Source organism: Atractosteus spatula, unplaced genomic scaffold (genome assembly GCF_055471065.1).
Source record: "Atractosteus spatula isolate fAtrSpa1 unplaced genomic scaffold, fAtrSpa1.hap1 Scaffold_21, whole genome shotgun sequence".
NCBI classification, from domain to species: Eukaryota; Metazoa; Chordata; class Actinopteri; order Semionotiformes; family Lepisosteidae; genus Atractosteus; species Atractosteus spatula.
Window position 1 is genome coordinate 240001 of NW_028296775.1, and position 25000 is coordinate 265000.

The following is a 25000-nucleotide window of genomic DNA, read 5'->3' on the forward strand; positions in this document are numbered from 1 at the left end:
GCGTCCGGCTGGCGCGCAGCGGCGCAGGCCGACGCCTCTGGAGCCCGGTCCGCACGCGGCTGCCGGCCGCCCGGACTCCGCTCTCCCCCTCTCTTGCCTGCCTGCTTGCTCGCCTGCCTGCCCGCCAGTCCCGGGCGGGGGCCCTGCTCTTTGATCTCCTGTCAACGGCCCGACAACGACCGCAGCCGCGGGGGGCGCCAGCCGGCCGGCCTCCTTAGCTTAGGCCCCTCCCACCAGCAGCAGCCGTGCCGAGTGAGCTGCAAGCGAAAGCGGACCGTCGGCACCTGCGGGCAGAGGCAAGGGGCAGCGCTCTCTCGGGAGGGACGGGGACACACACACACCTGCCTGCCTGCCGAAAAAAAGAAAGAAAAGGGGTGTATATACTAAGTTTTTTGGAGGGAAAACGGCCGGCTGTCGAAAGGGGCCCGCCTGCAAGGACGGGGACACACACACACACACACACACACACACACACACACACACACACACACACACAAGCCACGCCTGCCTCCCTGGAAAAAGGAGGAAAAAACTAAGTTTTTTGGAGGGAAAACGCACGGGAGCCGAAAAGGGGGCCGGCCTGCTTGCCGAGAGAGTCGAGGCGCGGGAAAGTGCACGGAGGGAGCACGGGAACGGGGAGGGGGAGAGAGAGAGACACAGAGACACACAGATGGACGAGAGACGAGACCGGAGAGGAAGGAGCTCCGGTCCACCTCGCTTGCTTGCTAGCTACGTCTGTCTTTTCACCGCTGAGAGAAGGTAGTGCACCGTTCCCGGAGGCGCTGCAATACCGGGCCGATGCGTGGAGAGGACGGAGCAAGCTCCTGATCCAGCTCCCTGTTCCAAAAATCCGTTTAATATGTGGTCCCCCGATGGGGGACGTATCAGATATTAAACTGATAAGAACAGATACTACACTTGATCTTAGCCAAAAGGCCGAGAAGCGATGCCCGACGCCGGCCTTGGGCGGGCGCGCGGGCGTCCGGCTGGCGCGCAGCGGCGCAGGCCGACGCCTCTGGAGCCCGGTCCGCACGCGGCTGCCGGCCGCCCGGACTCCGCTCTCCCCCTCTCTTGCCTGCCTGCTTGCTCGCCTGCCTGCCCGCCAGTCCCGGGCGGGGGCCCTGCTCTTTGATCTCCTGTCAACGGCCCGACAACGACCGCAGCCGCGGGGGGCGCCAGCCGGCCGGCCTCCTTAGCTTAGGCCCCTCCCACCAGCAGCAGCCGTGCCGAGTGAGCTGCAAGCGAAAGCGGACCGTCGGCACCTGCGGGCAGAGGCAAGGGGCAGCGCTCTCTCGGGAGGGACGGGGACACACACACACCTGCCTGCCTGCCGAAAAAAAGAAAGAAAAGGTGTATATACTAAGTTTTTTGGAGGGAAAACGGCCGGCTGTCGAAAGGGGCCCGCCTGCAAGGACGGGGACACACACACACACACACACACACACACACACACACACACACACACACACACAAGCCACGCCTGCCTCCCTGGAAAAAGGAGGAAAAAACTAAGTTTTTTGGAGGGAAAACGCACGGGAGCCGAAAAGGGGGCCGGCCTGCTTGCCGAGAGAGTCGAGGCGCGGGAAAGTGCACGGAGGGAGCACGGGAACGGGGAGGGGGAGAGAGAGAGACACAGAGACACACAGATGGACGAGAGACGAGACCGGAGAGGAAGGAGCTCCGGTCCACCTCGCTTGCTTGCTAGCTACGTCTGTCTTTTCACCGCTGAGAGAAGGTAGTGCACCGTTCCCGGAGGCGCTGCAATACCGGGCCGATGCGTGGAGAGGACGGAGCAAGCTCCTGATCCAGCTCCCTGTTCCAAAAATCCGTTTAATATGTGGTCCCCCGATGGGGGACGTATCAGATATTAAACTGATAAGAACAGATACTACACTTGATCTTAGCCAAAAGGCCGAGAAGCGATGCCCGACGCCGGCCTTGGGCGGGCGCGCGGGCGTCCGGCTGGCGCGCAGCGGCGCAGGCCGACGCCTCTGGAGCCCGGTCCGCACGCGGCTGCCGGCCGCCCGGACTCCGCTCTCCCCCTCTCTTGCCTGCCTGCTTGCTCGCCTGCCTGCCCGCCAGTCCCGGGCGGGGGCCCTGCTCTTTGATCTCCTGTCAACGGCCCGACAACGACCGCAGCCGCGGGGGGCGCCAGCCGGCCGGCCTCCTTAGCTTAGGCCCCTCCCACCAGCAGCAGCCGTGCCGAGTGAGCTGCAAGCGAAAGCGGACCGTCGGCACCTGCGGGCAGAGGCAAGGGGCAGCGCTCTCTCGGGAGGGACGGGGACACACACACACCTGCCTGCCTGCCGAAAAAAAGAAAGAAAAGGTGTATATACTAAGTTTTTTGGAGGGAAAACGGCCGGCTGTCGAAAGGGGCCCGCCTGCAAGGACGGGGACACACACACACACACACACACACACACACACACACACACACACACACACACGCCACGCCTGCCTCCCTGGAAAAAGGAGGAAAAAACTAAGTTTTTTGGAGGGAAAACGCACGGGAGCCGAAAAGGGGGCCGGCCTGCTTGCCGAGAGAGTCGAGGCGCGGGAAAGTGCACGGAGGGAGCACGGGAACGGGGAGGGGGAGAGAGAGAGACACAGAGACACACAGATGGACGAGAGACGAGACCGGAGAGGAAGGAGCTCCGGTCCACCTCGCTTGCTTGCTAGCTACGTCTGTCTTTTCACCGCTGAGAGAAGGTAGTGCACCGTTCCCGGAGGCGCTGCAATACCGGGCCGATGCGTGGAGAGGACGGAGCAAGCTCCTGATCCAGCTCCCTGTTCCAAAAATCCGTTTAATATGTGGTCCCCCGATGGGGGACGTATCAGATATTAAACTGATAAGAACAGATACTACACTTGATCTTAGCCAAAAGGCCGAGAAGCGATGCCCGACGCCGGCCTTGGGCGGGCGCGCGGGCGTCCGGCTGGCGCGCAGCGGCGCAGGCCGACGCCTCTGGAGCCCGGTCCGCACGCGGCTGCCGGCCGCCCGGACTCCGCTCTCCCCCTCTCTTGCCTGCCTGCTTGCTCGCCTGCCTGCCCGCCAGTCCCGGGCGGGGGCCCTGCTCTTTGATCTCCTGTCAACGGCCCGACAACGACCGCAGCCGCGGGGGGCGCCAGCCGGCCGGCCTCCTTAGCTTAGGCCCCTCCCACCAGCAGCAGCCGTGCCGAGTGAGCTGCAAGCGAAAGCGGACCGTCGGCACCTGCGGGCAGAGGCAAGGGGCAGCGCTCTCTCGGGAGGGACGGGGACACACACACACCTGCCTGCCTGCCGAAAAAAAGAAAGAAAAGGTGTATATACTAAGTTTTTTGGAGGGAAAACGGCCGGCTGTCGAAAGGGGCCCGCCTGCAAGGACGGGGACACACACACACACACACACACACACACACACACACACACACACACACACACAAGCCACGCCTGCCTCCCTGGAAAAAGGAGGAAAAAACTAAGTTTTTTGGAGGGAAAACGCACGGGAGCCGAAAAGGGGGCCGGCCTGCTTGCCGAGAGAGTCGAGGCGCGGGAAAGTGCACGGAGGGAGCACGGGAACGGGGAGGGGGAGAGAGAGAGACACAGAGACACACAGATGGACGAGAGACGAGACCGGAGAGGAAGGAGCTCCGGTCCACCTCGCTTGCTTGCTAGCTACGTCTGTCTTTTCACCGCTGAGAGAAGGTAGTGCACCGTTCCCGGAGGCGCTGCAATACCGGGCCGATGCGTGGAGAGGACGGAGCAAGCTCCTGATCCAGCTCCCTGTTCCAAAAATCCGTTTAATATGTGGTCCCCCGATGGGGGACGTATCAGATATTAAACTGATAAGAACAGATACTACACTTGATCTTAGCCAAAAGGCCGAGAAGCGATGCCCGACGCCGGCCTTGGGCGGGCGCGCGGGCGTCCGGCTGGCGCGCAGCGGCGCAGGCCGACGCCTCTGGAGCCCGGTCCGCACGCGGCTGCCGGCCGCCCGGACTCCGCTCTCCCCCTCTCTTGCCTGCCTGCTTGCTCGCCTGCCTGCCCGCCAGTCCCGGGCGGGGGCCCTGCTCTTTGATCTCCTGTCAACGGCCCGACAACGACCGCAGCCGCGGGGGGCGCCAGCCGGCCGGCCTCCTTAGCTTAGGCCCCTCCCACCAGCAGCAGCCGTGCCGAGTGAGCTGCAAGCGAAAGCGGACCGTCGGCACCTGCGGGCAGAGGCAAGGGGCAGCGCTCTCTCGGGAGGGACGGGGACACACACACACCTGCCTGCCTGCCGAAAAAAAGAAAGAAAAGGTGTATATACTAAGTTTTTTGGAGGGAAAACGGCCGGCTGTCGAAAGGGGCCCGCCTGCAAGGACGGGGACACACACACACACACACACACACACACACACACACACACACACACACACACAGCCACGCCTGCCTCCCTGGAAAAAGGAGGAAAAAACTAAGTTTTTTGGAGGGAAAACGCACGGGAGCCGAAAAGGGGGCCGGCCTGCTTGCCGAGAGAGTCGAGGCGCGGGAAAGTGCACGGAGGGAGCACGGGAACGGGGAGGGGGAGAGAGAGAGACACAGAGACACACAGATGGACGAGAGACGAGACCGGAGAGGAAGGAGCTCCGGTCCACCTCGCTTGCTTGCTAGCTACGTCTGTCTTTTCACCGCTGAGAGAAGGTAGTGCACCGTTCCCGGAGGCGCTGCAATACCGGGCCGATGCGTGGAGAGGACGGAGCAAGCTCCTGATCCAGCTCCCTGTTCCAAAAATCCGTTTAATATGTGGTCCCCCGATGGGGGACGTATCAGATATTAAACTGATAAGAACAGATACTACACTTGATCTTAGCCAAAAGGCCGAGAAGCGATGCCCGACGCCGGCCTTGGGCGGGCGCGCGGGCGTCCGGCTGGCGCGCAGCGGCGCAGGCCGACGCCTCTGGAGCCCGGTCCGCACGCGGCTGCCGGCCGCCCGGACTCCGCTCTCCCCCTCTCTTGCCTGCCTGCTTGCTCGCCTGCCTGCCCGCCAGTCCCGGGCGGGGGCCCTGCTCTTTGATCTCCTGTCAACGGCCCGACAACGACCGCAGCCGCGGGGGGCGCCAGCCGGCCGGCCTCCTTAGCTTAGGCCCCTCCCACCAGCAGCAGCCGTGCCGAGTGAGCTGCAAGCGAAAGCGGACCGTCGGCACCTGCGGGCAGAGGCAAGGGGCAGCGCTCTCTCGGGAGGGACGGGGACACACACACACCTGCCTGCCTGCCGAAAAAAAGAAAGAAAAGGTGTATATACTAAGTTTTTTGGAGGGAAAACGGCCGGCTGTCGAAAGGGGCCCGCCTGCAAGGACGGGGACACACACACACACACACACACACACACACACACACACACACACACACACACAAGCCACGCCTGCCTCCCTGGAAAAAGGAGGAAAAAACTAAGTTTTTTGGAGGGAAAACGCACGGGAGCCGAAAAGGGGGCCGGCCTGCTTGCCGAGAGAGTCGAGGCGCGGGAAAGTGCACGGAGGGAGCACGGGAACGGGGAGGGGGAGAGAGAGAGACACAGAGACACACAGATGGACGAGAGACGAGACCGGAGAGGAAGGAGCTCCGGTCCACCTCGCTTGCTTGCTAGCTACGTCTGTCTTTTCACCGCTGAGAGAAGGTAGTGCACCGTTCCCGGAGGCGCTGCAATACCGGGCCGATGCGTGGAGAGGACGGAGCAAGCTCCTGATCCAGCTCCCTGTTCCAAAAATCCGTTTAATATGTGGTCCCCCGATGGGGGACGTATCAGATATTAAACTGATAAGAACAGATACTACACTTGATCTTAGCCAAAAGGCCGAGAAGCGATGCCCGACGCCGGCCTTGGGCGGGCGCGCGGGCGTCCGGCTGGCGCGCAGCGGCGCAGGCCGACGCCTCTGGAGCCCGGTCCGCACGCGGCTGCCGGCCGCCCGGACTCCGCTCTCCCCCTCTCTTGCCTGCCTGCTTGCTCGCCTGCCTGCCCGCCAGTCCCGGGCGGGGGCCCTGCTCTTTGATCTCCTGTCAACGGCCCGACAACGACCGCAGCCGCGGGGGGCGCCAGCCGGCCGGCCTCCTTAGCTTAGGCCCCTCCCACCAGCAGCAGCCGTGCCGAGTGAGCTGCAAGCGAAAGCGGACCGTCGGCACCTGCGGGCAGAGGCAAGGGGCAGCGCTCTCTCGGGAGGGACGGGGACACACACACACCTGCCTGCCTGCCGAAAAAAAGAAAGAAAAGGTGTATATACTAAGTTTTTTGGAGGGAAAACGGCCGGCTGTCGAAAGGGGCCCGCCTGCAAGGACGGGGACACACACACACACACACACACACACACACACACACACACACACACACACACAAGCCACGCCTGCCTCCCTGGAAAAAGGAGGAAAAAACTAAGTTTTTTGGAGGGAAAACGCACGGGAGCCGAAAAGGGGGCCGGCCTGCTTGCCGAGAGAGTCGAGGCGCGGGAAAGTGCACGGAGGGAGCACGGGAACGGGGAGGGGGAGAGAGAGAGACACAGAGACACACAGATGGACGAGAGACGAGACCGGAGAGGAAGGAGCTCCGGTCCACCTCGCTTGCTTGCTAGCTACGTCTGTCTTTTCACCGCTGAGAGAAGGTAGTGCACCGTTCCCGGAGGCGCTGCAATACCGGGCCGATGCGTGGAGAGGACGGAGCAAGCTCCTGATCCAGCTCCCTGTTCCAAAAATCCGTTTAATATGTGGTCCCCCGATGGGGGACGTATCAGATATTAAACTGATAAGAACAGATTTTTTTTTTTTTTTTTTTTTTATTACAAAAATACAGAATACAACAAACCAAAATCATTATCATCTGGAAACAATAGAACCCCAAACTACATAAAACTTACATAAACCGTTCATTAACATAATCCCGCCCCTTATGCAAAACCAGCCCCTCCCCAAATCCCCTATTGCTCCCATATTCTTAGAAATACAAAGTACAGACACACAAGTCCCCTAAAGAACACAAACTGTACACCAAGATCACCCCAATGAAAACAACCCCTTCCAACGTTCTTTTGCCGCGGCGAAACCCCATCTCCGAACGTCCCACTGGATACGTCTGGCGACGTCGTGCCGCGCCTTCCAGGCAATGTTGTCTGCTGAGTCTCCCCTTCCGTGGCTGATCAACTCCTTCCGGGAGGCCCAAAGATAAAACTTAACAAGACTGATCACCAGCCACACTAGGAAAGCACGATTCCACTTGCGGGGCCCCGGGACACCTTTGAGAACTGTGTGGCTGGACAGCACCAAATCACCCATTACTCGTGAACACAAATCTCCACACAAACCCCACACCCTTTGTGCAAACACACACCCCCAGAACACATGCAGGACTGTTTCAGGCTCTAGACAATCCGGACGAGGACACCTGTTGTGTCTAGAGAGACCATGGTTGTGGAGGGTCTCTCTAACAGGCAGGCGGTTCCAGAGGGCAAGCCAGTTTAGATCCCTGAGTCTGTTATCTAGGCCCGCGGGTTGGATTTGCCGCCAAGCCCCCTCTGAGACCCCAACCACCGCTGGGGTCGTCCTTGCCACCACTGCTTTGTACAAGGCCCTGTGGTCTAGTAAGGCCTGCCCTTCTCTGGCTTCAGGATGCCTTCTCAGCCACTTCCTAGCGTGCCCGTAGTGCGGGGGCAGTTGCTCAGCGCTAGGTGTCCTATTAGACCAGACCACAAGGTGCCTCACAGTGGCAGCCAGCCATAACCTTATAAAATAAACACACAGGTGGTCGGGGTCCTCGTGGAGGGTCTTGCACAGACCCGCCACGAACAGGGTGTCTAACTTAGCCGGCAAATCTGGGACAGTTCTCCCCCCTTCCTCAATTGGTCTGCACATCTCCACCCGGGCGATATACTCATATCCTCCGCCCCAAATGAAGCGGAAGACGGCTCTCACCAGGTCTCTTCTAAGGCAGACAGGCAACGGAAACACCCTGGCCAGATATAGTAAAGTTGGCAGGACATCCACTTTTAAAACCAACACCTTACCAGAGTAGGACAGTGATCTGTCCTGCCACATACCCAATTTTTGGTTCACTTTCCGCAACCTGTCCTCCCAGTTCAACCTGGCGGAGTCACCCGAGTGGAAACGGATGCCCAAGATCTTTACTGGGCCCGACTCCAGGGGGAGGCCGCCCACCTCTTCTCTCCTGTCCCTCCATTTGCCGAAGTACTTGATTGCGCACTTGTCCCTGTTTAAACGGGACCCAGTGCAGGCTGAGTGTTCGTCCAACAGTTCAAGTACCCGGCAAATACTACTGTCAGATGTCAGGAACAGGGAGATGTCATCGGCATACGCCGCGACCTTCACCTGTTCACCCCCGCTGCCTGGGACTACCACGCCCTCGATCAGAGGGTCCTTACGTATCACGTGGAGGAGGGGCTCAGAGTAGAGGACGTAAAGCAGGGGAGACAGGGGGCACCCCTGCCTCACCCCGCACCCGACCGGCACTCCGGCCCCCACTCTCCCGTTGATACTCACCCGAGACACGACTCCGTTATACAGGGTCTGGATCCATCTGACGAAGGTGTGGCCCACGCCCAGCCGTATCAGCACCTCCCAGAGGAAAGCATGGTGGACCCTATCAAAAGCCTTACTCTGGTCGAGGCTGACCAGCATGAGCGCCAGTCCGCGGTCTTCTACCCATGCCACCGTGTCCCTGATGAGGTGGAGATTCCAAACGATCCTCCGGCCCTCGACACTGCAGGTCTGGTCTCTGCAGACCAGATCTGGCATAACCTTCCTCAGTCGATTACCCAGCACCTTAGCGAGGATCTTGTAATCGGTGCAGAGTAACTGGATCGGCCTCCAGTTTTCCAGATCGGTCTTCTCACCCTTTTTGAAGATGAGGGACAACACCCCAACCTTCATAGTTGTCCCCATCTCCCCTACCTGCAGTATCTCACCAAAGACCTCCATAAGCATCGGTTGTAACAGATCCCAAAAGGCAATGTAAAAATCTGTGGGCAGGCCGTCAAGCCCTGGGGCAGTTCCCTTACGCAGGCCGGCAGCCGCCGCTTTTAGCTCGGCGGCAGTCAGACTCCCCTCCAGGTCTGGGGCGACCTTAGTTCCCTCTCCAATGCCCGTCAACCAGTCCTCCCACCGGCTCGAGTCTACAGGTTTCTCTGCGAACAAGGACCTATAAAACTCCGAGGCACACTCCACCATCTGTTGCCCGTCGCTCGTCATCGTGCCGTCTGCCTGACGGAGGGCCTCGAAGCTGGTCCTTGCCTGCCTCGCTCGGACCGAGCCGAAGAAGTGGGACGAGCATTTTTCCTCGTTCTCAATCAGGTCGCCCTTCAACCTAAACAGGAAGTCTTTAGCCCTCGAAGACCAAAACTCTTTTAGACGAGTTCTGATCTCCGCGGCTTTAGCCGCATCGAAGGAACCGCCCCCGTTGAATGCCGCGTACACCGCCTCTAGCTCCCGTTGTAAACGGGCTAGAGTCTCCCTACCCACCGACTGCCTGTGCCGACAATAACTTATGGAGGCCTTGGCTATAGCCTTCTTGCAGGCTTCCCACCAAAGGACCGCCGTCGGGAAACTCCACCTCTTCCTCTGGAAGCTGCCCAGCAGGCTCGCTATCCGGGCTAGGTATTCTGCCTCGGACAGAACCTGCACGTTCAGCCTCCAGTACCGGGTCTTATAAGTGGAAGCCTCAGGGATCACGGTTACAGCCAGCAGGAGGTGATCAGAGAACCAAACTGGGCCAACCCGCCTAGCTTGGACTACACCCTTTAAGGTAGTAAAAATGTAGTCCAATCGCCTAAAACTGTCCCGCCCGTTGCTCCAGGTATAAACCTTAGAGGCAGGCCCAGTTCCCTCAAAACAGTCCTGCAAACGAAACCGGTGCATTAATTCGCACAAAACACTCACACCCGAACCACGCACATCACTCACATCGATGTTAAAATCACCCCCCACTAAGACGGAGCGATTAGTGAAGAGTAAAGGCTCAAGTGCTCTTAAAAAGGACGCCTGTAAGCGCCTTTCCGCCGGCCCGTACACGGCGACCAGCCGGACCCGCATTGTGTCCCATACCCCGTCTACCACTAGGAGGCGCCCAGGGACGACCGATGTGGCCTCACTAGCCACAAAGTTCGGCGATCCGCTGAGAATCCCCACTCCCGAGGAATGCACTCCCCCCACACTCCACCACGAGTCCCCTTTGCGCCAGTCGCTCTTAAAATCAAGAACATCCCTCTCCGACCCCAAGTGCGCTTCTTGAAGAAAACAAAAACTAAAACGTCTCTCGGCCAAGTCTTTAAAGACCGCAACACGTTTGATTTTATTTTTCAACCCCCTGACGTTGACCGAGCAGATGGTGTAATCCATGGGAAAGGAGAGGAAGTCTTACACTCAGGGTGCTCCAAGGGCCCATTCGGCATTCTTGGGGGGGGGTTCAACTTCACTGAAGTCAGCTCGGGGGATCTTCTGAACCGGTGCTGCTACCAGGGCTGAAAAACCCAGATAGCGACGGGGAGGCCGGGACAAAGGAAGACTCTCCGTCCGGACCTGACCTTCCGCTCAAAGGTATGGAGCCACTCTCATCTGAGTCGATTAAATTTTCAGGCTGGAAATTTAGCCCTGTTCCCATCGCCCCTTCTCCGGCCTGCTCGGCCCAGGAGGAGTGCGACTCAGTTGGGGGGGGGGGCCTGCCCCCTCCTCCTTCTTCTTCTGGCTGGGGGTTAGGTCTCTCCGCTTCTTCATCCATCTCTTCAACCTCCTGTTCTGGACCGGTGCCAGGTTCCTTCTGAGCTGGATCCTGTTCCAGTTCCTCTTCTTCCCTTGGACCTTCCACAGAGTCCCCGTCCACCCTGGTCTCGTCTCCCTCGACCGACACACTCTCAGGGCCCTCGGACTCACTATCAGAAGTCATGGAGTCTTCATCTGGGGGAGACCATGCTTCCTTGACTCTTTTGTCTCCATCCCATTCGCCATCTTCTTCTGAGGACTCTCTTTGTCTTTTACCCTTCTTTTCCTTCTTCTTATTCTTCTTCTTTTTGTTCTCCACAGGCGTCCACTCGCCGCCCGAGGATGCCTCTTCTCTGGCTCCCTCTTGTGGCGCCGCAGGTGTCAGACCATCAGCGGGAGGGTTCTGATGTTCCGTCTCCTCACCGTCCGCAGCTTCCTGGGGACTTGGTTCTGAATTTTCTGACGACGCACCTTCTCTTGTCCCCTGTTCCGCGGGGTCGTCTGCCAGGTAAGTAGGACCTTCGTCTTTCCTCCCCTGTGGTGTAGGAGTTCCTGCTTGCCCTTCCACCTCTCCCGAGACGACTGAGGCGAAGCTCCGGACCTTCTTTGGGCAATTCCTATACAGGTGGCCCTCCTCACCGCACAGGTTACACACCAAGGCGTGGTGGCACACCGCCGCCACGTGCCCGGTTCGGCCGCACCTCCTGCAGATCTCTGTCCTGCAATCCACCACCAGGTGCCCCTCCTGGCCACATCGTCTGCACGTTTTCGGTTGCCCCGGGTACATAAGGTAACCTCTATTGGGGCCAATGGTGAAGGTAGCCGGGGGGTGCAGCACGCCTCCAGGTGTCATCAAACAGGTCCGGAACCTCGCCATGTACCGCCATTTGGCCGTCCAGACGTTCTCCTCATCCATGACCTTTTTTCCTTCGCCTTGAAGATCTACAAATCTCTTTAGAAAGATAGAGACGATAGACTCTGGTACATTGCCATTAAACATATGGACAGTAATTGGCCGGAGTTCACGGGCGAACAGGGGTTCAATTACAAATTTTGCCAAGGGTTCCGTGTTTCTCAGAAGCTCTATCTTGTTCCATACCCTGATCACTTCAGGTTCCGAGGTTACCGTTAGATCGTAGAGGTTCCTGTTCTGAAAATCCTGAATGCACAGGATGTCTTCCTTCCTGACTCCTAACAAATCGAAAACTATTCTTCTCTCGAAGGTCCTCCTGACCATCCATTCTGCCGCATCTTCCTGGCTCTTCAATACGAAGCGCACCGTGCGCCGCATCTGCCCCTCACGGGACAGAGGGTGCCCGGCCGCCAGAGGGAAAGGCAACTCACCCTTCGCTGCCGTCATCTGGGAGCCCCACCTTCACCCCCTGGGCTCAACCCAGAGCGATTCCAGTGGTGGCTCAAGATCTTCCGGACTCCGCGGTCTTCAAAGGGTGTCTTCCGCCTGGTTGCCGCCTTGTTGCCTTCCTCGTAATGGAGTCCCCTCCGGTAGGGTCCGCCGCTCTCCCCGTCCTCCGCCCTTCTCGTCTTTTGGTAAGCCCTCCAGCCGCGGTCAAGCCACGCGCTTTTGGATCTTGGCCAAAAGGCCGAGAAGCGATGCCCGACGCCGGCCTTGGGCGGGCGCGCGGGCGTCCGGCTGGCGCGCAGCGGCGCAGGCCGACGCCTCTGGAGCCCGGTCCGCACGCGGCTGCCGGCCGCCCGGACTCCGCTCTCCCCCTCTCTTGCCTGCCTGCTTGCTCGCCTGCCTGCCCGCCAGTCCCGGGCGGGGGCCCTGCTCTTTGATCTCCTGTCAACGGCCCGACAACGACCGCAGCCGCGGGGGGCGCCAGCCGGCCGGCCTCCTTAGCTTAGGCCCCTCCCACCAGCAGCAGCCGTGCCGAGTGAGCTGCAAGCGAAAGCGGACCGTCGGCACCTGCGGGCAGAGGCAAGGGGCAGCGCTCTCTCGGGAGGGACGGGGACACACACACACCTGCCTGCCTGCCGAAAAAAAGAAAGAAAAGGTGTATATACTAAGTTTTTTGGAGGGAAAACGGCCGGCTGTCGAAAGGGGCCCGCCTGCAAGGACGGGGACACACACACACACACACACACACACACACACACACACACACACACACACACACACACAAGCCACGCCTGCCTCCCTGGAAAAAGGAGGAAAAAACTAAGTTTTTTGGAGGGAAAACGCACGGGAGCCGAAAAGGGGGCCGGCCTGCTTGCCGAGAGAGTCGAGGCGCGGGAAAGTGCACGGAGGGAGCACGGGAACGGGGAGGGGGAGAGAGAGAGACACAGAGACACACAGATGGACGAGAGACGAGACCGGAGAGGAAGGAGCTCCGGTCCACCTCGCTTGCTTGCTAGCTACGTCTGTCTTTTCACCGCTGAGAGAAGGTAGTGCACCGTTCCCGGAGGCGCTGCAATACCGGGCCGATGCGTGGAGAGGACGGAGCAAGCTCCTGATCCAGCTCCCTGTTCCAAAAATCCGTTTAATATGTGGTCCCCCGATGGGGGACGTATCAGATATTAAACTGATAAGAACAGATACTACACTTGATCTTAGCCAAAAGGCCGAGAAGCGATGCCCGACGCCGGCCTTGGGCGGGCGCGCGGGCGTCCGGCTGGCGCGCAGCGGCGCAGGCCGACGCCTCTGGAGCCCGGTCCGCACGCGGCTGCCGGCCGCCCGGACTCCGCTCTCCCCCTCTCTTGCCTGCCTGCTTGCTCGCCTGCCTGCCCGCCAGTCCCGGGCGGGGGCCCTGCTCTTTGATCTCCTGTCAACGGCCCGACAACGACCGCAGCCGCGGGGGGCGCCAGCCGGCCGGCCTCCTTAGCTTAGGCCCCTCCCACCAGCAGCAGCCGTGCCGAGTGAGCTGCAAGCGAAAGCGGACCGTCGGCACCTGCGGGCAGAGGCAAGGGGCAGCGCTCTCTCGGGAGGGACGGGGACACACACACACCTGCCTGCCTGCCGAAAAAAAGAAAGAAAAGGTGTATATACTAAGTTTTTTGGAGGGAAAACGGCCGGCTGTCGAAAGGGGCCCGCCTGCAAGGACGGGGACACACACACACACACACACACACACACACACACACACACACACACACACACACACACACACAGCCACGCCTGCCTCCCTGGAAAAAGGAGGAAAAAACTAAGTTTTTTGGAGGGAAAACGCACGGGAGCCGAAAAGGGGGCCGGCCTGCTTGCCGAGAGAGTCGAGGCGCGGGAAAGTGCACGGAGGGAGCACGGGAACGGGGAGGGGGAGAGAGAGAGACACAGAGACACACAGATGGACGAGAGACGAGACCGGAGAGGAAGGAGCTCCGGTCCACCTCGCTTGCTTGCTAGCTACGTCTGTCTTTTCACCGCTGAGAGAAGGTAGTGCACCGTTCCCGGAGGCGCTGCAATACCGGGCCGATGCGTGGAGAGGACGGAGCAAGCTCCTGATCCAGCTCCCTGTTCCAAAAATCCGTTTAATATGTGGTCCCCCGATGGGGGACGTATCAGATATTAAACTGATAAGAACAGATTTTTTTTTTTTTTTTTATTATACAAAATACAAAAGAAAACACCGAAACTTCAAATACATCAATTCACAAACACAAGACGAAAATAAAACAATTACACAGCTAAATCAAAAAGGTATCATAATCCCACCCTTATACAAACACAAACCACCCTTTTACTATTCTTCCCACTCAAAAGCAACCCCAAAATCAAATTCAAAACAGATATTCGTACAGAAAATGAGCGACATACTTGGAAATACACAAAACCACAATTTACAGCCCAAACCCTATTTACATGATCCCGCCCTCTATGCAAATTAACCACCCGCCCACCAAATCTCCCAAACAGTCTATTTACAAATTTACAAGGAAACTAGAGGCTCAAAAAATTATTTCCAGTCCCAAATATCTACTATGGATTTCCATTTCTCCTTTGCGGCGTGAAAACCCCATCTCCTTATGTCCCCTTCTACCAACCCTCTTAAGTTCCACAAAAGCCGTCTGTATAACCCATCTACTGTACAAACAGTTCCCCTTTTAACTAACAAATTCCGAGAATTCCACAACTCAAACTTAATTAAACTAACAAGCAACCATAACACAAAACCCATGGTGTTTGTCCTGCTTCCCACCTTCAACCCACGCAAAATAACCCCAGGAAGTATACGGAACGTGGATGACAGACTAGCAAACAAAGGTTCACATTTGTTCCAAGTTCGCTGAGCGAAATTACAGTCCCAGAACACGTGGCTGATGGATTCCACGGCGTGACACCCGGCTCTTGGACACTCCTGCTGCTTCGTCAGCTTGTGTTTGAACAAGACCTCACGGACTGCCAGACGACCCCAAGCAGACAGCCAGTTCAAGTCCATCAGGTGGTGCTGTAGCCCCCTGGGCTGGACTCTCCGCCAGACATCGTTGGGGACGCCTCCTACGAGGCTGGCCTCCTCAGCTTGGGTTACTGCAAAGTAGAGCCGTCTGTGGTTGAGCAGGATCTGGTGGTCTGTTAGCTCAGGGTGCTGCTTCAACCAGTGTGTCGCATGCCGGTAGTGCCACGGGAGGTCGTTCCCATGGGGCAGACTGTTGGACCACTGGGCCAGGCCACGCACGTGTCTTGCTAGCCAGAACCTGACAAAATACTGAAAGGGGTGTGAGACTGGGGAATGCAGAGCAATACACAGGCCAGACACATATATGCAGTTGAGTTTTGCGGGGAAGTTAGGAACCCCCCGTCCGCCTTCTTCCACCGGGCGATACATGTCGACTCTGCGCACGTACTCGTATCTCCCCCCCCACATGAACTTGAAAACCTCCCTTACCAGGTATCTGTTGAAGCGCGCAGGCATGGGATACACGGACGCCAGGTAAACCAGCACGGGCAAGTACACCACTTTCAGGATCAGGACTTTACCCACAAAGGACAGCTGCTTGTTCTTCCAGTGCGTCAGCTGCAGCCGAGCCTTCTCAAGCCTCTGGGACCAATTGCACCGGGCAGCATCCTGAGCCGTGAACAGCACCCCCAGAATCTTAAGGGGGCCTTGACAGATGTCTAGTCCATGCGCCGGTCCGAGTTGTTCTTTCCAAGGCCCGAAGAGCTTAATCTGGCTTTTCCCCTTGTTTAGCCGAGCACCTGACGCGAGGGAGAAGTTCTCGAAGACGTCCAAGGCTGCCTGCAAACTGAGGTAAGAGCTGAGGAATAAGGTCACATCGTCAGCGTATAATGCCACCTTAACTCTGTTCCCTCCACTCCCAGGTACCAGGATCCCGTCGATGGATGGCTCCTTCTGGACTGCCCGCGCATAAGGCTCCATGTACAGTGCAAAAAGTAACGGGGACAGGGGGCAGCCCTGACGCACCCCGGACTCTTGGTGGACCAGCCCTCCCAGGTGCCCGTTCACCAGTACTCTGCTGCCAACCTGTGAGTACAGTATTTTTAGCCAGCCCAGCATGACGGGGCCGAACCCCATCTTCTCCATTACCTGCCAGACAAAAGTGTGTGAGACATTGTCAAATGCTTTTTCGAGGTCCAGGCTGGCGATCAGCAACGGGACGTTCCTGTTTTCGGACCACGCAATCACATCCCGCACTAGCTGGAGGGTCCAGCTGGCACGACGGCCTCGAACCCCGCAGGTTTGGTCCCAACCGATCACATGGGCCAGGACCCCCTTCAAGCGATTTACCAGCACTTTGGCAATCAGCTTATAGTCCACACACAACATTTGCAGCGGCCTCCAGTTTCTAAGGTCCGTTGCAGGCCCTTTTTTATACAGCAGTGTAAGGATCCCCTCCCTCATGGACTCACACATGGTCCTCCTGTGAAAGATTTCCTCCGCCACCTGTAGTACAATTGGGCCTAAGATGTCCCAGAACGTCCGATAAAATTCGGCTGGTAGCCCGTCTTTACCTGGTACCTTGCCAGTCTTCATGCCGAGCAAGGCGTCGCCAAGTTCCTGTAAGCTTATAGGCGCCTCAAGCTGATCTTGGGCTTCGACAGGAATCTGTGCTGTAATATTGCTCAGCAGCCTTGCCCCCATGGCCTCGTCCACTGTCTTTAGGGAGAAAAGACATTGGTAAAAGCGCCTCACAGTTTCCAGCATCTCCTCACTGCTAGTTGCTATTTTCCCTTCCGGGGTCTGAATGCCAGCCATCACGCTGCGCTTCTGCCTCTGGCGTATCTGTCGGAAGAAAAAACTGGAACATGTTTCGTGGGTTTGTATGAACTGCGCGTGGGCTCTGAACAGGTAGCTCTTCGCCTTTTGCTCGTGGTAGGCGCGCAGTTCAGCTTTAGCTGCTGAAATCTCTTCAAGGCACACAGACATATCCTTATTACACTGGGAGAACAAGGTGTTTAACCTCTCCTGTAACTCCCTGCCTTTCTGTCGCTCGCGTTTGAGTCTTGCTCGGCAATAAGCTCTGGACTCTGTTCTAATTCTCTTCTTTAGATGTTCCCACCAATCAATCAGGGGGGTGCTCAGATTCCTCTCCTTCCACCAGGTTTGCAGTTTGAACCTCATTGCCCTGATGTACTCGTCCTCTTTTAGGCTCTCCGTATTTAATTTCCACACCCCACACCCAAACTGGCTCTTTAGGTGTGGAAAATGGGCCTCTACGAGAGCATGATCAGAGAAACCTACCGGCTGCACCACCACCATCTCAACAGGTACGTCCAGTGAGGCGAAGACGTAATCGAGGCGCTTTACAGTACCTTGGGCGTTCCTCCACGTGGCCTCTGCTTTCTCCCTTTGGATCCGGTAGGCGCAGTCGTAGAGCCCAAACTGTGTTAGTAGAAGATTGAGCTGCTTTGCTCCTGGGTCCTTCTTATCTCGGAGGTCCACGTTAAAATCACCTCCCATGATGATCCGTTTGTTGGTAAGGCAAACAGGATAAAGTTCTTTAAAAAAAATCCGCCCGCAAAGCCATCATTGCCGGGGCGTACACGCACACGCACCGAAAGCAACTCTCACCCAAACAGATATCCAGATAAAAAACTCTTCCAGGCACTACATTCACACACTTCTCCACTATAAAATCATGATTACCAAATAAAATGCCGACTCCCGAGGAGTGGACGCCTCCGATATTCCATCTAGAGTCCCCTCTGTCCCACTCACGAGTGAACTGTATGACGTCCCTTTCATCTCTTAGATGGACTTCCTGTACCAGACAGATATCGAAAACTATGGTTTTCAGGAAAGAAAAAAAGGCCGTCCTCTTTACCAAATTCCTTAAACCCCGAATGTTCAGAGTTAGTATTTTCAACATTGGGGGCCGTTACGGAGAGTCATAGTGCCGGCACACCGACTGCATCAGTTCCATGTATGCGCGACGCACTGGCTCCTCGTCTTTCCCCTGTAAGAATAAGGTGTTAATTTTATCTCCTGTCCGTGTACTGCTCATTGTCACTCCAGTCTGCCTCCCAGTCCGCGACTTCAGCGAACGCCGGAAGCCTGATGGCTGGGGTGGGTACTGCACGTTTCCGTTCTTCCAGGCGCAGCGCTCCATGAACATCACCGGAAAATCCAGATTCACCACCACGTTGCCTGGGCGTCTTTCCACCTCCCTCTCGTACCTCTCTTTCAGATCTCCGTCGCCCGCAAACCATTCCTTAACCAGGTTGTTTAGCGCTATCTTCTTAGCGACTGCGTCCATCTGGTTACAGCCTCTTACCTCCAGAGTTGTGATCTCCTCACCAAAGTGCCCACACCGCACCACGATCCCTGCCGGGGATAGCTGCTGCTCGTTAAAGGTCGAAGGCCAGATCAGTTTGCTGGCCTTTTCGTCCCATTTACAAAATACCTTGAATTTCAAGGGTACCTCTGCGAAAATAAAGACGTCCTGTTCTTTTCTCTGCAGGGCGACACGTGGCTGCATGCATTCCTCAGGGGCTCCTGCCGGGGTCGGGGTCAGCTCAGTCTCTGGAATGACACAGCTCGAAGACATTCCTGGTTCCGCCGTGAGGGGGGGGACTCCCACACCACTTACCTCACCCTCCGTTCCTAATGGCGTGGATTCAGTCTGGGCCAACGAATCTGTGGCCATCGACTCGAGGTAGTCCAGAGGGTCCATGCCCGGTTTTTTCACCAGGAAGGGCGCATAGTGTTCCGCCTTCCTTTTCCCACCCTTCTTGGCCAGGGCAGTGTCCATGGCCTCCGCAGTATCCACTATCTCACCCCAATCTGACATTTCTTTCTCCGCAGGGGGCACACTTGAGCCCTCCGCCAACTCTCTCAGTTGCTCAAGCGAGGCGAGCGAGACCCCATCTTCCTCCTCTGCACTCACCGGGACCCCCTCTGCGCTCACCGGGATCTCCGCTTCTTCCTGGCCGTGGCGATCATCTGCTGAGGTAAGTGCTGTTGTCGTCTGCCCGTGATCCGTTTCTTTATGCCCTTGTTCCACCCCCTCAGGTTCCATCTCCTCCTCAGCAGCGTCCGGGACCAGTGACACCGGTGTCGATCTCTCTGCTGGCGCAGCTGCCCTGTCTTCCGTAAGAGGAGCTGCGGTTGCACGCACTGCCAACGAGCCACCCGTCACTGCTGCGAAACTCCGTGCTTTTATCGGGCATACCTTGTAGATGTGTCCAGAAGCCCCGCACAGATTGCACTTTGGCTCGGCTCTGCACATCAAGGTGCTGTGTCCCACGGTGTCGCATCTTCGGCAGACCTCCGCTTCACAGTCGGCAGCGTAGTGGCCTCTCTGGTTACACCGTCTGCATGCGAAAGGCTGGTCTGGATAGTTCAGGTAACCTGTGTAAGCTCCAATTGAAAAGTGTGCAGGGGGGTGCAAAAGCCCATCCTCTGCGCTGGGGTCTGCTCTGAAACGCACAAGAAACCTTCTTTTGCCGTTCCAGACTCTCTTCCTGTCCATTACTTTTGTCCCTGTATCTTGCACGTCAACAAATCTTTTAAGAAAGTTGACGATGTCTGCTTCCGGGGTGAAAGGATTATTCATATGGACCCATATGGGTCTCGACTCGCGAGCAAACAAAGGTTCGAGATAAAAATGAACAAAAGGTTCCTCCTGTCTGCGAGCAGCCAATGTGGACCATATTTTCGTGCACTGTACCGCAGAAAATAGTGACAAATCAAAAATCCTTTTACCTGGAAAGTTCTGCAGGCAATAGATGTCTTCAGGCTGCAAGGCCAGGTGCTTGAAAAGGACGACGTCCTCGAAAGCGTCTCTCTTGGCAAAATCCTTGTCCGAAGCCTCCTCTCGCAACACGAAACGTACAGTGTGCCTTGGTCTTGCGGTCCTGCTGGAAATCTTCTCCATTCTCAAAGTGGCCGGAGTCCCTTCCGCCACGGAAAAAAATCGCCGTCGCTTAAAAAAGCTGCGCCGTCCGTCTCTTCCCTCCTTTGGCTTCAGAACCCGAGCCGCGGTCAGGCCACGCACACGGGATCTTAGGCCAAAAGGCCGAGAAGCGATGCCCGACGCCGGCCTTGGGCGGGCGCGCGGGCGTCCGGCTGGCGCGCAGCGGCGCAGGCCGACGCCTCTGGAGCCCGGTCCGCACGCGGCTGCCGGCCGCCCGGACTCCGCTCTCCCCCTCTCTTGCCTGCCTGCTTGCTCGCCTGCCTGCCCGCCAGTCCCGGGCGGGGGCCCTGCTCTTTGATCTCCTGTCAACGGCCCGACAACGACCGCAGCCGCGGGGGGCGCCAGCCGGCCGGCCTCCTTAGCTTAGGCCCCTCCCACCAGCAGCAGCCGTGCCGAGTGAGCTGCAAGCGAAAGCGGACCGTCGGCACCTGCGGGCAGAGGCAAGGGGCAGCGCTCTCTCGGGAGGGACGGGGACACACACACACCTGCCTGCCTGCCGAAAAAAAGAAAGAAAAGGTGTATATACTAAGTTTTTTGGAGGGAAAACGGCCGGCTGTCGAAAGGGGCCCGCCTGCAAGGACGGGGACACACACACACACACACACACACACACACACACACACACACACACACACACACACACACAAGCCACGCCTGCCTCCCTGGAAAAAGGAGGAAAAAACTAAGTTTTTTGGAGGGAAAACGCACGGGAGCCGAAAAGGGGGCCGGCCTGCTTGCCGAGAGAGTCGAGGCGCGGGAAAGTGCACGGAGGGAGCACGGGAACGGGGAGGGGGAGAGAGAGAGACACAGAGACACACAGATGGACGAGAGACGAGACCGGAGAGGAAGGAGCTCCGGTCCACCTCGCTTGCTTGCTAGCTACGTCTGTCTTTTCACCGCTGAGAGAAGGTAGTGCACCGTTCCCGGAGGCGCTGCAATACCGGGCCGATGCGTGGAGAGGACGGAGCAAGCTCCTGATCCAGCTCCCTGTTCCAAAAATCCGTTTAATATGTGGTCCCCCGATGGGGGACGTATCAGATATTAAACTGATAAGAACAGATACTACACTTGATCTTAGCCAAAAGGCCGAGAAGCGATGCCCGACGCCGGCCTTGGGCGGGCGCGCGGGCGTCCGGCTGGCGCGCAGCGGCGCAGGCCGACGCCTCTGGAGCCCGGTCCGCACGCGGCTGCCGGCCGCCCGGACTCCGCTCTCCCCCTCTCTTGCCTGCCTGCTTGCTCGCCTGCCTGCCCGCCAGTCCCGGGCGGGGGCCCTGCTCTTTGATCTCCTGTCAACGGCCCGACAACGACCGCAGCCGCGGGGGGCGCCAGCCGGCCGGCCTCCTTAGCTTAGGCCCCTCCCACCAGCAGCAGCCGTGCCGAGTGAGCTGCAAGCGAAAGCGGACCGTCGGCACCTGCGGGCAGAGGCAAGGGGCAGCGCTCTCTCGGGAGGGACGGGGACACACACACACCTGCCTGCCTGCCGAAAAAAAGAAAGAAAAGGTGTATATACTAAGTTTTTTGGAGGGAAAACGGCCGGCTGTCGAAAGGGGCCCGCCTGCAAGGACGGGGACACACACACACACACACACACACACACACACACACACACACACACACACACACACACACAAGCCACGCCTGCCTCCCTGGAAAAAGGAGGAAAAAACTAAGTTTTTTGGAGGGAAAACGCACGGGAGCCGAAAAGGGGGCCGGCCTGCTTGCCGAGAGAGTCGAGGCGCGGGAAAGTGCACGGAGGGAGCACGGGAACGGGGAGGGGGAGAGAGAGAGACACAGAGACACACAGATGGACGAGAGACGAGACCGGAGAGGAAGGAGCTCCGGTCCACCTCGCTTGCTTGCTAGCTACGTCTGTCTTTTCACCGCTGAGAGAAGGTAGTGCACCGTTCCCGGAGGCGCTGCAATACCGGGCCGATGCGTGGAGAGGACGGAGCAAGCTCCTGATCCAGCTCCCTGTTCCAAAAATCCGTTTAATATGTGGTCCCCCGATGGGGGACGTATCAGATATTAAACTGATAAGAACAGATACTACACTTGATCTTAGCCAAAAGGCCGAGAAGCGATGCCCGACGCCGGCCTTGGGCGGGCGCGCGGGCGTCCGGCTGGCGCGCAGCGGCGCAGGCCGACGCCTCTGGAGCCCGGTCCGCACGCGGCTGCCGGCCGCCCGGACTCCGCTCTCCCCCTCTCTTGCCTGCCTGCTTGCTCGCCTGCCTGCCCGCCAGTCCCGGGCGGGGGCCCTGCTCTTTGATCTCCTGTCAACGGCCCGACAACGACCGCAGCCGCGGGGGGCGCCAGCCGGCCGGCCTCCTTAGCTTAGGCCCCTCCCACCAGCAGCAGCCGTGCCGAGTGAGCTGCAAGCGAAAGCGGACCGTCGGCACCTGCGGGCAGAGGCAAGGGGCAGCGCTCTCTCGGGAGGGACGGGGACACACACACACCTGCCTGCCTGCCGAAAAAAAGAAAGAAAAGGTGTATATACTAAGTTTTTTGGAGGGAAAACGGCCGGCTGTCGAAAGGGGCCCGCCTGCAAGGACGGGGACACACACACACACACACACACACACACACACACACACACACACACACACACACACACACAAGCCACGCCTGCCTCCCTGGAAAAAGGAGGAAAAAACTAAGTTTTTTGGAGGGAAAACGCACGGGAGCCGAAAAGGGGGCCGGCCTGCTTGCCGAGAGAGTCGAGGCGCGGGAAAGTGCACGGAGGGAGCACGGGAACGGGGAGGGGGAGAGAGAGAGACACAGAGACACACAGATGGACGAGAGACGAGACCGGAGAGGAAGGAGCTCCGGTCCACCTCGCTTGCTTGCTAGCTACGTCTGTCTTTTCACCGCTGAGAGAAGGTAGTGCACCGTTCCCGGAGGCGCTGCAATACCGGGCCGATGCGTGGAGAGGACGGAGCAAGCTCCTGATCCAGCTCCCTGTTCCAAAAATCCGTTTAATATGTGGTCCCCCGATGGGGGACGTATCAGATATTAAACTGATAAGAACAGATACTACACTTGATCTTAGCCAAAAGGCCGAGAAGCGATGCCCGACGCCGGCCTTGGGCGGGCGCGCGGGCGTCCGGCTGGCGCGCAGCGGCGCAGGCCGACGCCTCTGGAGCCCGGTCCGCACGCGGCTGCCGGCCGCCCGGACTCCGCTCTCCCCCTCTCTTGCCTGCCTGCTTGCTCGCCTGCCTGCCCGCCAGTCCCGGGCGGGGGCCCTGCTCTTTGATCTCCTGTCAACGGCCCGACAACGACCGCAGCCGCGGGGGGCGCCAGCCGGCCGGCCTCCTTAGCTTAGGCCCCTCCCACCAGCAGCAGCCGTGCCGAGTGAGCTGCAAGCGAAAGCGGACCGTCGGCACCTGCGGGCAGAGGCAAGGGGCAGCGCTCTCTCGGGAGGGACGGGGACACACACACACCTGCCTGCCTGCCGAAAAAAAGAAAGAAAAGGTGTATATACTAAGTTTTTTGGAGGGAAAACGGCCGGCTGTCGAAAGGGGCCCGCCTGCAAGGACGGGGACACACACACACACACACACACACACACACACACACACACACACACACACACACACACAAGCCACGCCTGCCTCCCTGGAAAAAGGAGGAAAAAACTAAGTTTTTTGGAGGGAAAACGCACGGGAGCCGAAAAGGGGGCCGGCCTGCTTGCCGAGAGAGTCGAGGCGCGGGAAAGTGCACGGAGGGAGCACGGGAACGGGGAGGGGGAGAGAGAGAGACACAGAGACACACAGATGGACGAGAGACGAGACCGGAGAGGAAGGAGCTCCGGTCCACCTCGCTTGCTTGCTAGCTACGTCTGTCTTTTCACCGCTGAGAGAAGGTAGTGCACCGTTCCCGGAGGCGCTGCAATACCGGGCCGATGCGTGGAGAGGACGGAGCAAGCTCCTGATCCAGCTCCCTGTTCCAAAAATCCGTTTAATATGTGGTCCCCCGATGGGGGACGTATCAGATATTAAACTGATAAGAACAGATACTACACTTGATCTTAGCCAAAAGGCCGAGAAGCGATGCCCGACGCCGGCCTTGGGCGGGCGCGCGGGCGTCCGGCTGGCGCGCAGCGGCGCAGGCCGACGCCTCTGGAGCCCGGTCCGCACGCGGCTGCCGGCCGCCCGGACTCCGCTCTCCCCCTCTCTTGCCTGCCTGCTTGCTCGCCTGCCTGCCCGCCAGTCCCGGGCGGGGGCCCTGCTCTTTGATCTCCTGTCAACGGCCCGACAACGACCGCAGCCGCGGGGGGCGCCAGCCGGCCGGCCTCCTTAGCTTAGGCCCCTCCCACCAGCAGCAGCCGTGCCGAGTGAGCTGCAAGCGAAAGCGGACCGTCGGCACCTGCGGGCAGAGGCAAGGGGCAGCGCTCTCTCGGGAGGGACGGGGACACACACACACCTGCCTGCCTGCCGAAAAAAAGAAAGAAAAGGTGTATATACTAAGTTTTTTGGAGGGAAAACGGCCGGCTGTCGAAAGGGGCCCGCCTGCAAGGACGGGGACACACACACACACACACACACACACACACACACACACACACACACACACACACACACACAAGCCACGCCTGCCTCCCTGGAAAAAGGAGGAAAAAACTAAGTTTTTTGGAGGGAAAACGCACGGGAGCCGAAAAGGGGGCCGGCCTGCTTGCCGAGAGAGTCGAGGCGCGGGAAAGTGCACGGAGGGAGCACGGGAACGGGGAGGGGGAGAGAGAGAGACACAGAGACACACAGATGGACGAGAGACGAGACCGGAGAGGAAGGAGCTCCGGTCCACCTCGCTTGCTTGCTAGCTACGTCTGTCTTTTCACCGCTGAGAGAAGGTAGTGCACCGTTCCCGGAGGCGCTGCAATACCGGGCCGATGCGTGGAGAGGACGGAGCAAGCTCCTGATCCAGCTCCCTGTTCCAAAAATCCGTTTAATATGTGGTCCCCCG

General features: G+C 58.6%; 14 non-coding genes across 14 annotated transcripts in view; all 14 read right to left on the bottom strand.

Moving 5' to 3' along the window:
* Positions 1-757: 757 nt before the first annotated feature.
* On the bottom strand, positions 758-948 carry LOC148808574 (U2 spliceosomal RNA). The gene has a single exon (XR_016088046.1). It is a non-coding gene; the product is annotated as a U2 spliceosomal RNA (small nuclear RNA).
* A 785-nt stretch (positions 949-1733) lies between these two features.
* On the bottom strand, positions 1734-1924 carry LOC148808575 (U2 spliceosomal RNA). Its single transcript, XR_016088047.1, has one exon. It is a non-coding gene; the product is annotated as a U2 spliceosomal RNA (small nuclear RNA).
* Positions 1925-2707: 783 nt separating this feature from the next.
* On the bottom strand, positions 2708-2898 carry LOC148808576 (U2 spliceosomal RNA). The gene has a single exon (XR_016088048.1). It is a non-coding gene; the product is annotated as a U2 spliceosomal RNA (small nuclear RNA).
* A 785-nt stretch (positions 2899-3683) lies between these two features.
* Positions 3684-3874, bottom strand: LOC148808577 (U2 spliceosomal RNA). The gene has a single exon (XR_016088049.1). It is a non-coding gene; the product is annotated as a U2 spliceosomal RNA (small nuclear RNA).
* Positions 3875-4658: 784 nt separating this feature from the next.
* On the bottom strand, positions 4659-4849 carry LOC148808578 (U2 spliceosomal RNA). The gene has a single exon (XR_016088050.1). It is a non-coding gene; the product is annotated as a U2 spliceosomal RNA (small nuclear RNA).
* A 785-nt stretch (positions 4850-5634) lies between these two features.
* On the bottom strand, positions 5635-5825 carry LOC148808579 (U2 spliceosomal RNA). The gene has a single exon (XR_016088051.1). It is a non-coding gene; the product is annotated as a U2 spliceosomal RNA (small nuclear RNA).
* A 785-nt stretch (positions 5826-6610) lies between these two features.
* Positions 6611-6800, bottom strand: LOC148808580 (U2 spliceosomal RNA). The gene has a single exon (XR_016088141.1). It is a non-coding gene; the product is annotated as a U2 spliceosomal RNA (small nuclear RNA).
* Positions 6801-13118: 6318 nt separating this feature from the next.
* Positions 13119-13309, bottom strand: LOC148808581 (U2 spliceosomal RNA). The gene has a single exon (XR_016088052.1). It is a non-coding gene; the product is annotated as a U2 spliceosomal RNA (small nuclear RNA).
* A 794-nt stretch (positions 13310-14103) lies between these two features.
* On the bottom strand, positions 14104-14296 carry LOC148808582 (U2 spliceosomal RNA). The gene has a single exon (XR_016088126.1). It is a non-coding gene; the product is annotated as a U2 spliceosomal RNA (small nuclear RNA).
* A 6655-nt stretch (positions 14297-20951) lies between these two features.
* On the bottom strand, positions 20952-21142 carry LOC148808583 (U2 spliceosomal RNA). The gene has a single exon (XR_016088053.1). It is a non-coding gene; the product is annotated as a U2 spliceosomal RNA (small nuclear RNA).
* A 793-nt stretch (positions 21143-21935) lies between these two features.
* LOC148808584 (U2 spliceosomal RNA) lies at positions 21936-22126 on the bottom strand. Its single transcript, XR_016088054.1, has one exon. It is a non-coding gene; the product is annotated as a U2 spliceosomal RNA (small nuclear RNA).
* A 793-nt stretch (positions 22127-22919) lies between these two features.
* LOC148808585 (U2 spliceosomal RNA) lies at positions 22920-23110 on the bottom strand. Its single transcript, XR_016088056.1, has one exon. It is a non-coding gene; the product is annotated as a U2 spliceosomal RNA (small nuclear RNA).
* A 791-nt stretch (positions 23111-23901) lies between these two features.
* LOC148808586 (U2 spliceosomal RNA) lies at positions 23902-24092 on the bottom strand. Its single transcript, XR_016088057.1, has one exon. It is a non-coding gene; the product is annotated as a U2 spliceosomal RNA (small nuclear RNA).
* A 793-nt stretch (positions 24093-24885) lies between these two features.
* Positions 24886-25000, bottom strand: part of LOC148808587 (U2 spliceosomal RNA) — a 191-nt gene continuing 76 nt past the window's right edge. Inside the window, exon 1 of the small nuclear RNA XR_016088058.1 lies at positions 24886-25000. This exon is cut by the window's right edge and continues 76 nt beyond it. This is a non-coding gene — a small nuclear RNA (U2 spliceosomal RNA).